Source organism: Pinus tabuliformis, chromosome 8, assembly GCF_031772625.1.
Source record: "Pinus tabuliformis cultivar Carrire ecotype Pingquan chromosome 8, CPIR1, whole genome shotgun sequence".
Lineage (NCBI taxonomy): Eukaryota > Viridiplantae > Streptophyta > Pinopsida > Pinales > Pinaceae > Pinus > Pinus tabuliformis.
Window position 1 is genome coordinate 552855390 of NC_142294.1, and position 13476 is coordinate 552868865.

Below are 13476 nucleotides of genomic sequence, written 5' to 3' on the forward strand. Positions count from 1 at the left end.
TTGACCCCTAGAGGTGGGGAAAGAGGTTAGATCATCTATATTATGCACTCTTTTGCTCATTTTCATGGTTGGAATCTTGAGGGAGAAGTTATCATTGTATTATTCACTTGTATCTTTGCAATTTTTGGCTAAGGAAGACCAGGGTTTTGCAGTCATCTTTGGGATTCTTGTAGACTCATGTGTTGATGGTGTGTTTCTCCATGTTATTGTAAGCTTTGTTATGTGATTCATTTCCTTTCTATACTTCTGCATATTAAACAAATGAAGTGTTAAAGTAAGAATTCATGCTTGCCATGCTCTGTTTTTAAATTTGTTTAATTTCGATGTTTTCTACTGTCTAAAGAGAATTCAAATTCATTTTTTGCCCTCTTTAGCCTTCTTATCTTTCATTCCTAACCATCCACTTCAGTCAAAGACATCAGCACTGTCTCCTATCTCGCCCCAAAGAACCCCCTGCAGAAACTGTGTCAAATCCCCACACCCAAAATTGCAACTCCTCAATTTGCCACCAAAAACCCAAAAAACCCCAAATCAACCTTTTTAATCAGTTTACTAGCCTAATATCAATATTATCTTGTTGGTCATCTCATCCCATTGAAGATCTGCCGAGATTGACCGGAGAGAGCCTTCTCATGCCCCGTAGGACTAGCTACGAGGCTAAATGGTTTGATGTAGCCTTGAGGTTTACCTTTCTCAGCCTGAGGTGAAATTTCAAGCGCTAACACACTTCTTGTAATTCTCATGATTCTCTCAATTTTCATGCCCCCAAAGTTTTGTTTTATGCCAAAAACAATCACAAAATACTTAACGTAATTTTTTATATTATTTTTTAACAATCATAACATGACTATGATAACCTAATGTATTAAGACAAGCTTGCAACATAATAACAAAATATATTACCAACATAACAAAAAATTATAACTATATTAATTAATGCAATTATAAAAGATATTAATATATTAATATAATTAATACAATTAATATATTAACATATTAATACAATTTTTATAACAAACATTAATTAATAGTTAAATAACATAAATAAGAAATATTACAACAAATTATAATTAAAAAGATAACATATTAAAACTATTATAACAACATATTAATATATTAACATATTAATACAATTAATATATTAACATATTAATACAAATAACTTAACAAACATAACATATTATAACATTTATAATTAGATTAATATATTAGTATATTAATATAATTATAATAACAAACATTAACGCATAGTATAACCAAATCAAAACAAAATAAATAAAAACAAAATAAACCTAAAAATACAAAACAAACCAAAAGAAATGCAAAACAAAACGGGATTGCAGGCATATGAAGATTTTGGATGGATTGAGCATTTGCCCCATCTCAGCAAATGAAACGGAAACCGCAGGTACAATTGTTGACAATGTTTTTGGAGTGGATTGAGCAACCGAAGTCCTTGCAAGATCCTTCGCCATTTCAGTGCAAAATGGCAACATTCTTCGATAGCTACTGATGTTTGAGGCTTCCAATAACTTCAACTGCGAACTTGGAGAAAGTGTAACATGCCTGCTGCACTGTTCGTTGAGGATGCCCCGCCGCTTGGGTCGTCTTTACACTTATTAGCTGCCCACTGATTTGTCTCCAAATCCAGAAAAGGAGGTCTGCTCGAGGGAAGGGTTAATTCAGTCAGTCACGGTGAAGAAGATGGCTCGAATAATCCCAATCGCATTGGCTTCTGCGATCTTATTAGTGGCGTCTTTTCAATCAGAGGTCAATGCCGCCATTCAGATCTTCAATGACGATTTTCAGATATTGTATGCAAGTGATCATGTGAAGACATCTGATGATGGCTAAATCTGGGAGTTGATGCTTGATAAGAAGTCGGGTTCTGGTTTTCAGAAAAAACACAGCTACAGATTTGGATTCTTCACCATGAAGCTCAAGCTTGTTGTGGATGAAGAGGGAGAATGAGAACGAAAGCCGAAAATCGAGGCAAAGACATCATGCAAGAGAAAACATCGGTGCAAAGGGAAGTGAGCTAATGTCGAAATACATTCAGAATGTATTTAAATCAAGTTTTTCGGAATCAACTCATTGAAGCCCTCCAAGAAAGCATTGATCTGAGGACGTATTGCTGTTGTGAGTCGATGCTCTGCAACAAGATCAACATATTCATGTTTATTTTCCTCAGTCACTCGGATATTGCGACCACCAGGAATCAGTTCATGGTCAGTAACCTCTTCCCTCTCATACAGTATCAGTTTCTCTTCATCCGCATCCATGCTAAACGTAAGATCAGGCATATCCCTTATGTCATTCTCAAGCATCCACTTCAAATTCTTATAGTAATCTGGATCAATAGCTTCGATGTCATGATAAGTAACTTTGACTCCAAGAATGTGTTTGTAAAATGAACGTGTAAAGTGAACATCCAAAAGCTGACCATCAAACAAAGCCTTTGCAACCACTCTCCCAATAAACTTGAAGTATGAAAGATGCTCTGTTTGGTAGACAGAATTGGGGTTCGGCTGGAATGTTGCTTCATTACCAACAGTTGTAAATAGCAAAGCACCCTTATCAAAGATTACCCTTGACAACGATTGGTACCATTCCCTTGTAAGCCCGCCAGCATCAATGCCTTCCTCCCCTTCAGGAGCGATCCGTCCAAGAACAAATTCCGCCTCGGTGGCCTCGTTCTAGAAGGGAGCGTGGTGCAGCCAGCCTCGACTACGGAGATGGAGTTCGTTGTCACGAATCTGGTCACCGACGTTCTGGTACGCCACAAGGGGCCAGTGCCCGATCTCTTCAGAGAAGGCCACTCCGTTGTCGTCGAGGGCTTTCTCCGCCCCATTTCTACTTCTTCATCGTCGGAAAACAGTGGCACTGAATCCTTCCGTCCCCTGTCGGCCGGTCATGTTGCGTCGGAAAAGGCGAGAAGCAACAACTGCTATTTTTCTGCCATCGATGTCCTTGCAAAGCACGACGAGAAATACATGCCCAAAGAAGTTGTTGCTGCCATTGAGAAAAACTGGGCTGCAACTGAAGCTGCTCATGCCAAGCCTCAGCGTCAGCTTCAGAATTCACAGTTCCAAGAGTCCGAGCACGTTCATTCTTGACCTATTTTTTATATAATAAATCGCCTCCTTTTAGTGTACGGGATAATTCAAATGAGCTTCCCTTTGATGAATAGATGCGGTGTATCGCTCTGGTTTCTATCTTATAAAAAACAAAAGAATGAAAGTCAATAATTAATATATATATATATATATATATATATATATATATATATTTAATAATAATAATAATAACATATATATATATATATATATTATTACATGGGAATTTTTTATTTATTTATTTATTTTTTATTATTTAAAAAAAACTAAAATTTAAAAAGATTAAGTTTTATAAAAATAAAATAAATTAAGATGATTTTTCACTCATCCACAAATTTTTTTACTGTCGCATTGCAGATTAGTTCTCCCGCAAGAGTATTTTTATTTGAAATAAATCAATAGATTTTCTGATCTTCCTGATCGCACGAAGCGCAGGAAGAGAGCATATTAATCGCTTGATTTGTTTTTATTTATGCAGGGGGGGTTTTAAAAAAACTGAATTTAAAACTAGCTAAATACTAAAACATCAGAAAACTCAAACTTGAACTCCTTTGTGAAGATCCTGCTGTCACCAGGTTTCACAAGTTAGTTTTTCTAAAGAAAAATACTAGTACTGAATTAAATTCCTAATGTCTAATCCCTTAGCACCATCCCCGACAACGGCGCCAAAATGTTGGGCAATTTAATTGCTTAAATTGTTTTCATTAAATTATCAACCAGGGAAACTCGTAAGCTTGTGATGGTGCCAGCAAAATATATGTAGGAGTAGGCAACTAACTCTATGTCTAACTAAATTATTTACGATTCAATATAATATGCAAGGGAAGAGGCTCCTAATTAAGGAGGTCCTGGTTGTCCTTCCCTACAGTATCATAGAGAAATCATTGATTACATAAAACCAAAAACTTGAAATAAAGACAAGAGAATGAACTTTAATTATTGTTCAGATTCAAATAGAGAGAAAGACTAACTTAGTCCCTTGATTGTCCCCTCATATACTAATCCAAACTAAACTAAGATTTATTCATGAGCATAAGAAATGAAATACTTGAAACATAAAAGCAAAAGAATGAATTTCAATTATCATGCAAATCAAATGGAGAGAGAGCCTAACTTAGACCCTTGGTTATCCTCTCATATGCTGATAAGATTTAAAACTCATTCATCAATCACAAACAAATCAAACATCTAAGCAATTAAATGAAATAAGATCTATTATGAAATAAAATGTTTATTTCATCCTTTTTAGAGTGAGCTCAATTCTCTTAAGAACAAAGTGACAAATTATTCCATTTACTACACTAAGACAACTTATATCTAAAACTATATAATGGAAATTTATGTAAAATGAAGCTTTATTCTATTCCATCATAAGTTGGATACATGCTCCAAGAGTCCTCCCTTTGGAATGGAGGAGGTACTCCTATTTATACAATGGGATGAGATAACAAACTCATAATGATGATCCACTAATCTCTCTTTAGTTCCATACATTTCTCAACCATCTAGACACATAACCCCCTTTTGTCCTTGATCTTCTCCATAGCATGAGGCTTATCTTATCAAATTCGAATTTGATCCTTCAAGGCCACATAAAGGTGTCTTGGAAGCTTCCTTGGAACCTACACATGTCACAAAAACAACCCACTTTCCATATATAAAGTAAAATATATTATTTTCTAATATTTAATCAAGAATTTCTCTAAAAAATGCTTAAAAATAAACAATATTTGGAAAATATAAATGAGACCCTTTAATGGCGAATAGTAGGGAAAATGGAGTGACAAGGTGGTGAATAGTGAGTGATATAATGGAAGCATAGGTGAAAAATGTATGGTAATGAGTGATATTTGTATGACATTTTTGGAGCCCAACATCCATCTCTTTGTCCTCCATCTCTCCTCCTCTCTCTCCCTTTCTCTCCTACCTACCTCTCTCTCCCCCCATCTCTCTCTCTCTCTCTCTCTTTCTCTCTCTACCTTCCAACCCTATCACTATCTCCCTCCCTCTATCCTTCTTTCTCTCCCCCCCTCTCTCCCCCTTCCATCTTTGTGTCTCCCTCTCTCACTCATCTCCTCTCTCTCTTCATTCCTTCTCTCCCCTCTCCTTTAGTTTATCTCCTTCAATGCAATCAATCAAATAGGATTATAAATCACCATCTACACTGAAATCAATGCATCTAGTGCAATAATTCTTCTTCCCTCTCTCCCCCTCCATATATATATATCTATATCTCCCTCCATCTCTTCTCCTTTGTTTCTCTATTTGACCACCCCCCAAACACACATTCTTTTTTTCTCCATATCTATCTATCTATCTCTCCCTCTCTCTATCTATCTCTTCTTCCATATCTTCACCTTCCATCTATATATCTATCTCTCTTTGTCTCTCTATATCACCCCCAAAACATACAAACTCTTTCTCCATATTTATCTATCTCTCCCTCCCTCTTCCTCTCCCTCTCTCTCTCTCTCTTTCGCTTCTCTCCCTCTCTCCCCCCTTCTATCTCTCTTCCCTCTTGCTCTCCTCTCTCCCTCTATTTCCTCCCCTATCACTCCCTCTCTCTCTCTCTCTCTCCACCTTTCTCTCTCTGTGTTTTTCTTCTTACCTACCTCTTTCTCTCCCTTCCTCTCTCCTTCTCTCTCTCACATCCTCGCTCTCTTCCTTCCTCTCTCTCCTGCCTCCCTCTATCTCTCCCCCTCATCTCTTTGTCTTTGTCTCTGTCTCTCTGTCTCTCTCCACTCTCCAACTACGCCACTATCTCTCCTTCTCTCCCCCTCTTCTCTCTATCTCTCCTTCTTTATCCCTCTATCTCATCCCCAAACATGTACACTCTATCTCATCAACAAAAACGATGCCATAGTGTAAAAGGTAATGATGGCACTATATTTGCGAACAACAGAATCTCATAGCTACAGAGTTAATAGAACCATAAAGCCATATCCATCACAGATTGTGAGCTTGTAATGTGTGCCTACCACAGAGATGTGCTTCCATAGACATGAGCCACACAAAGAATAAGCCACAAAGAAATTACGTAAGAGAGATACGCGAACCATCGATTGAGCCTTTGAGATAGAAAATGTGAGCCTCAGGAAAGAGATGTCTTAGCCTTCAAGTAAGCCGTCCCTTTTTCTACCATTGATTAATTTATAGTTGATCTTGTATGTGAAAAGTCATGTCCATAAGGGTGAGTCGACATGAACTAATTTGGAGGGAATTCAAATTTCATTCTAAATATTCCCTTTTAATAATGGCCTTTCCACACATTAATAATAAAAGTTAATTTAAATTGACCATTACAAATTCTCTTTGGGGCAGTGGGGATACCTTTGAAAATTTCTCCCTGGCTGCCAATTTTGACACTTCCTGGTCTCGGTGTCATTCTTGTTATACTAGATCAATTGTTGGGCATTTGTAGGTGCAATTTGTGAGTTCTTCACAAATTATAGCACCCCATTATCTTCCAACACCATTGAAATTTGCTCCTGTTGGGCACCAAATCGGGCTATCTTTCTGTTGCATTTCCATCCCTCTTTCTGTCCTTTTTGCACTTATTCATCCACATTTACTATGCTAAATCCGAAAGGTAATTAACCCTTTTCTGTCTATTGGGATATTTTAATTAATGAAGTAAATTCACGGGGTTTTGCCTATTCACAGCGCTAAAACGTATGTTTGACCGCAGCTTCTGGAGAACATATACCAATCTTTCAGCTTCCCGCAATAGATCCGCAATTCACAGCAACGACCAGCCATAAGGAAGCCATGTAGCTGGAGTCGCAGATCCCTGAACCATTCTTGGACCATTCGCTAATCTTCTTTATCTGGTGTTGGTGCTGTTTTAAACTAATGTATATTTCTGGGTATACAGTTACCAGGTTTTGGGGAAAGATGTTGTTCTCCCTTGCTGTGTATAAAAGACATGTTATTCCTGTAAATGGGGGACACCCCTTCAATATTGTAATAGCTCTTTCAAGATTAATAAAATATCATCTCTTTTGCTGCTTCATTTTTGCTGTGATTAATGTAGCCCTGATCAGAGAGCTGGGCCCGCTCTTCTGATCAGGTGCTGTGTATTTCCTGTGTGTGTGTTAGTTATTATTTTATGGTTGTTGTTACAGATTTTTAATTCCTGTAATTTCTTTTCTTGAGTACTGTAACTAGTTCAGTTTTACAACAATGTTTTGAGTGTTAATCATGAACCCTTGGTCGGAACGGATGGTAACCTTGCCCCTACACATATTTTGCATGTTACCTTGAAGGATATGCACCCGGATTGATAAATTAATGTAGGAAAAAGGGTGAATAGATTGTTCATACCTGGACACCAAAATTTTGGCGTTGTTGTCGGGGAGGCTAACAAGGCGCAAGACATGATCCAGACCAACCAGAGGGTCAATCTCTCGTCCTGGGGAGAGAACGAGTTTTCTCACTCTGCTCCAGGTCCTGAGTGTAGGTGTTTCTTTCTGCTTGTCTTTATTTGCTTTCTTGTTTTGATAGGGCTGACCTGTTGTCCTTGGGAGGGAGGAGTCTTTTGACGCGCTTTTCTAGGCCCTGAGTTAGATTTATTTCTTTCAACCCTTTGTGTGTTTTAATTTCGGGAAACCCTAGATTTTACCCTGGGGAGCAAGGAGTCTTTTGATGCCCCGCTACAAATCTAGAAGTATTAGGTCTTCTCGGAGGTGTGTGCTTATTCCTGGTTCTTGTCCTGGGGAGGGAGGAGTCCTTTGATGCCCTGCTTCGGGCCTTGAACCCTAGATTCCTGTTTTTAGCTGTCTCTCTTTTTGTAAGATCTTCCGTCTTGGGGAAGGAATGGTCATTTGACACCTTGCTTCAAGACTAGAGCGTTATAGGTTGATACCAAGACCTTCTGTCATATCAACATTTGTATGAACACATAACCAAATAAGAGGGGCAAAGGAAGAGCCCCAAGGAGGGGAGGACCAGACTTTGGAAGAAAGACTTACATCCAACAAATTATAGCAGATGCTGAATCAGAAGCATCCTCTCGCGCAGCCGTGAGACCAGGTGCACAGAGAGTAAAATCCGAGGGACAATCAGTAGATCAACCAGTGCTGTCTACAACATTCTTTGGTGATTCGACACAGCAAGCCCCTCCAACAGTAGAGGAGACATCTAACAGTATACCTGCCCAGGGGAACCTTACGCTGGTAATAAAGCAGAACATCGATAGAGTCGGGTCACTCCAGCAAAGGAAAGGAGGTCATAACCGAGGGATCAAGTCATCAGGACACAGGAGAAGGAAACGTAGGAGCACTTGCATCACTAAGGGACCGGGGAAGTGCTATCAAAACAACTCGAACCTGAGTGGTAAGGAACCCTCGGCCATCTTCCACAAAGCCTGTTGAAATACCTAGCGATTATTGGAGAATATTTATGGCTCCTACAACCTCCACTATCGATTTTCTGATCGGAGATCTGGGAACTAGTGTGCCCACGAAGCCTATTCCATTAGAAACCTTACCAAGCTTTCATGGGCTTGTTTCAGAAGACCCCGACACGTTTTTATTCGAGTTTGACATAGTGTGTCGGGGGTATGAATACATGACGGATGCCCAGAAGTTAAAAATTTTCCCTGCTACGCTAAAAGGGATAGCACTGTGATGGTTCATGGGCCTTGGAGGAAGTTCTATTTCTACATGGGAAAATATGCAGACAGTTTTTCTGGAAAAATACCAGGATTATTGCAAATCCTGGAACATCAAAGAGGAAATTTTTAAGTTCACACAAAAAGAAGACGAGAGCTTGGAAGACTGTGTGGAACGGTTTGAGTACACATTACAGAGGTCATGTCATTCCGACCTGGATAAGGATATTTTAAAAATTATCCTCCTCCGGGCTTTTCATGGGGACTCTTTGGAATTGTTGAACATTGTAGGAAAGGGAGATATATCGAAGGAAACCTTCGAGGTTATTTGTGAACTATGCATTCAGTGCTCAAGAGGGCTCACAAGAAATAGACAAGGAATTCGCTCAGCAAGGGTATCTGGCGGAGGTGTTACGAAGGCAGAAATCGGAAACCTACTGGACAACTTGAGAAAGGATATCCTGAGTACTTTATCAGCACAGATGGATACGCTACAAGTGAAACAAAAGCAGCTGAAACTGGAAAGGACCATGGCAATATTCTGCCCCAAGTGTAGAAAGAAGCATCTAGAGAGGGAATGTCCATTGAAGTCCATAGAGGAATGCACAATCTGTGAATTAAATCATGCAACAAGCTCATGCCCCTCCTTGCCAGGCTTGAAAGCAGTGTTTCAAGGGACAGGAGAAGACATGGAGCAGCTGTACCTCATGGGGTCTAAAAAGCCATGGCAACCTCGACCACCAATGGGAAATCAAGGTATGTACTCAGACCCATCTCAATATTTCAGTAATTTCAATATGAATCCTTAGTCCATGCCCTATCCACCCATGTGGCCACAATACTAGTTTCCACCTTGGCAGCAGTGGAACCCTCAAGCTAGTTTGAGCTCCCCATGGGCTCCAACTTGGCGAGGATCTTCTCCTGGGCAGTTTCCTTAGCCGATGCCACAGCAACAACTCCAACTTCCCTCTAATGTACCTCTTAGTAGTCAACCTGTCCGTCCCCAGCTTCCCATCCAACCTAACCCGAATCCTAATAATAAAGGAGTTCATCAAACCGACACTCTCAACCTACCCTCGTATAACATTTCCACCGCAGAATTGTATGAAATGAATTTGCGATCAGGTCGGACAATCGATGCTCAACCTCCACCAGTTATCATTAAACAACTTGATAGTGAGGGTAAAAAGTCAAAATTAATTAACAGGGAACCAGAACAAACTGATAGAAGTCAGGCACCTCCTGCAAAACAACATCAAACTGAGCCACCCTATCCAGAAAGACTGACTTTGAGTAGATCAAGTCCTCAGGCTGAATTTGACTTGTTAGGTGAATTACATAACTTGTTTGTCAAAATTCCCCTATTGCAAGCTATGAAGGATGTACTAATATATGCAAAGACTCTTAGGGAGTACTGTTCTAAGAAACCTACAAAGAAATCCAAAGACCCCCTTACTATTCACGTTATGGGAAAATTATCAAATTTTATGATGGGAAATTCAATGCTTGTAAAGTATCGAGATCCAGGGAACCCAATTTTGACAGTACACATTAATGGGGTAGAAATTCTGAATGTGCTGGTAGATCTAGGTGCTGCAATTAACGCTATCACCACTGAAACTATGCACACATTGGGTCTTTGAAACTTGAAGCACACACCTACAATATTAAAGCTGGCAGATCGATCTATAGTAAAACCTATAGGGAAGTTAGAAGATGTGACAATTTCGGTGGATTCATGGCACTATCTCATAGTTTTCCTGCCTTACATACGCAATCTTCAGTTGGCGGCCATCCCCTATTTTAAGTAGGCTATGGCTGGCTACTGCAGATGCTTACATTGGGTTCCGTTCAGGGCACATGGTAATTTCTAATGGGCACAACACTATGAATTTAGTGTTATACCCACCTGCAGAACCAAACCCATCCACAAAACCAACAGGTAGCAAGAAAATCGTATCCATGAAGGAGCCTGAAACAAAAATTGAGGAATTAAGACCAGTCCTCACTATTGGACAGGCCCTCTAGTTAAAAATGGAATCGGAAGATGATGTAATCACCTCCTTTATGGTTGATCCTTGCTTCGTTTTTGAGCCAAATCAACAACTCCTAGTATCCATCCTAAGATGTGAAACTCAAGAAACTATTGAAACAACGGAGGGATCTGAGGAGCTACTCGTAGTTGCACCCCATGGAAGTATCCTAGTAGAATTAGAACCAGGGAAGAACCTGAACATTAATCCAAACCTGTCAGAATCCCAAAAGAAGCAACTTTTAGATGCCCTTCGGAAACATAAAGAAGCCTTCGCCTGGGATTACTCAGACATGAAAGGGGTTCCTGCTAGTTTGTGTACCCATCATATATATATTAAGGAAGATTGTCGTCCTGTGAGACGACCGCAAAGAAGGATGAACCCTGCATTAAAAAATGTTGTGAAAGAAGAACTTCAGGAATGACTAGATGTAGGTTTTATTTACCCCATTTCAGATAGCCAATGGGTTTCTCCATTAGTAATGGTTTCCAAGAGAAATGGTAAATGGTGGATATGCATGAATTATAGAGAATTAAATAAGGCAACGCAGAAAGATCATTTTCCTTTACCATTATTGACCAAGTTTTGGACACACTAGCTGGCAAAAATTTCTCCTTTCTAGATGGATTTAGTGGGTATAACCAAATCCAGATAGCTCCAAAAGATCAGGACAAAACTACTTTCACATGCCCCTGGGGAACATTCGCATACCGGGTCCTTCCTTTTGACCTGTGTAATGCGCCTGCAACATTCCAGAGGGAAATTTTGGGGATCTTCTCTGATTTGGTGGATGATAGTGTTGAGATTTACATGGATGACTTTACTCCATACGGGGATTCATTTGTAGAGGGGTTGAGAAATCTAGAAAAAGTTCTTGAAAGGTGCAAACAGGCGCGAGTCTCCTTAAGTACTGTAAAATGCCATATGACGATGGAGGAAAGAATTGTTCTAGGACATTTTCTCTCGACTGAAGGAATCCAGATGGACCTAGCTAAAATAAAGGTAATTCTGCATTTTCTGACACCCAAAACACTCACGCAGGTACGCAACGTTATTGGTTGTGCTGGTTATTACAGGCGTTTTGTAGAAAACTTTGCGAAAGCAGCACATCCACTTTTTCAATTGCTGACAAAAGATTCAGATTTTGTGTGGACAGATGACTGTGATGTAACTTTCACGAAAATCAAGGAAATGGTCTGTAGCGCTCCGATCCTTAGAGGGCCAGACTGGGCATTACCATTCCACATTCACACGGATGCTTCCCAAATAGCGGTTGGTGCGCCATTAGGAAAACAAGAGGATAGGGTACCATATGCAGTTTACTATGTTAGTAAGAATTTGGCCCCTGTTGAATTAAATTACATAGTGACAGAAAAAGAGTGCCTTGTTGTCATCTACGCCATCAACAAATTCCAGCACTACATCACCGGGTATCCTACTTTTGTACATACTAATCATGCAACTATCATGTATTTAATGAATAAACTTGTTACCCCTGGTCGCATTACAAGATGGCTTTTTCTACTACAAGAATTTGACATTACTATAGTAGATAAACCAGGGAAGGACAATGTGGTTGCTGATTTTTTGTCTAGGATAGAAAACGATGGTAAGGATACACCCGTTGAAGATAATTTTCCAAATGATCATCTTTTTGCAGTTTCTGCTAACACTCCATGGTATGCAGATATTGCTAACTAGCTTGCTACAAGGAAAGTGCCTCGTCATTTTTCATATAAGGATCATAGGAATATTATTCATCATAGTACCCAATATTCATGGATGGTAGGGTATCCCTTTCATACAGGGGTTGATCAACAGATTCAGTGTTGTGTGGCAGACGATGACATCTATGAGATATTAAAGGCTACAAAGTGCTGCGGATGGGATACTACTGGCTTTCCATCTTTTGTGATGCTTGGGATTATGTCTGTATATGTGATAGTTTCCAACGGATGGGACAGCCTGGGAAAGCAGATGAAATGCCTCTACAGCCCCAGATAGCCCTTGAACCTTTTGAGAAATGGGCCATCGATTTTGTTGGACCTTTCAATCCACTTTCTCATCAGAAATATTACATCTTGGTCTGCACCAATTATGTGACGAAATGGGTGGAAGCCAGAGCGGTTGCGAGGGCAACAGAGCAAGTAGTGACAGACTTTCTTTTTGAAGAAATTTTTTCTCGATATGGTAATCCAAGGGAAATTGTGTCAGATGGAGGAGCACAGTTCACATCTCACATGATAGGTACACTGATGCAGAAATATAGGGTTAAACACAGAGTGACAACCCCTTATCATCCCCAGGCAAATGGACAGGTAGAAAGCACAAACAAGATATTGGAAAATATCTCGACAAAAACAATAGCAAGTCATCGCTGGGACTGGGCAGAGAAACTTCCAAAAGCTTTATGGGCGTATAGAACAACATGGCAGAACACAACCGGGTTTTCTCCATTTGAGTTAGTCTATGGGAAATCCCCCTTGTTTCCGGTAGAATTTGAGATTAGCACGCTCAGAACGGCTTTAGAAGTAGGCCTAGACTTATCAGAAGCACAGAAACACCGACTGGAATAGCTCAATGAATTGGATGAGATTTTATAGATAACTGTACAGAAAACTATTGCTGTTCAACAACAGAGAATGAAATGGCATGATACATTTATCAAGAGCAAGGTGTTTCATGTGGGAGATTGGGCATTACTTTACGACTCCCG

The 13476-nt window shown here is 39.6% G+C and overlaps 1 pseudogene; it reads left to right on the plus strand.

Annotated features, from left to right (window-relative positions):
• Positions 1-2488: 2488 nt before the first annotated feature.
• On the plus strand, positions 2489-3116 carry LOC149236649 (cytochrome c-type biogenesis protein CcmE homolog, mitochondrial pseudogene; annotated as a pseudogene).
• Positions 3117-13476: the final 10360 nt, after the last annotated feature.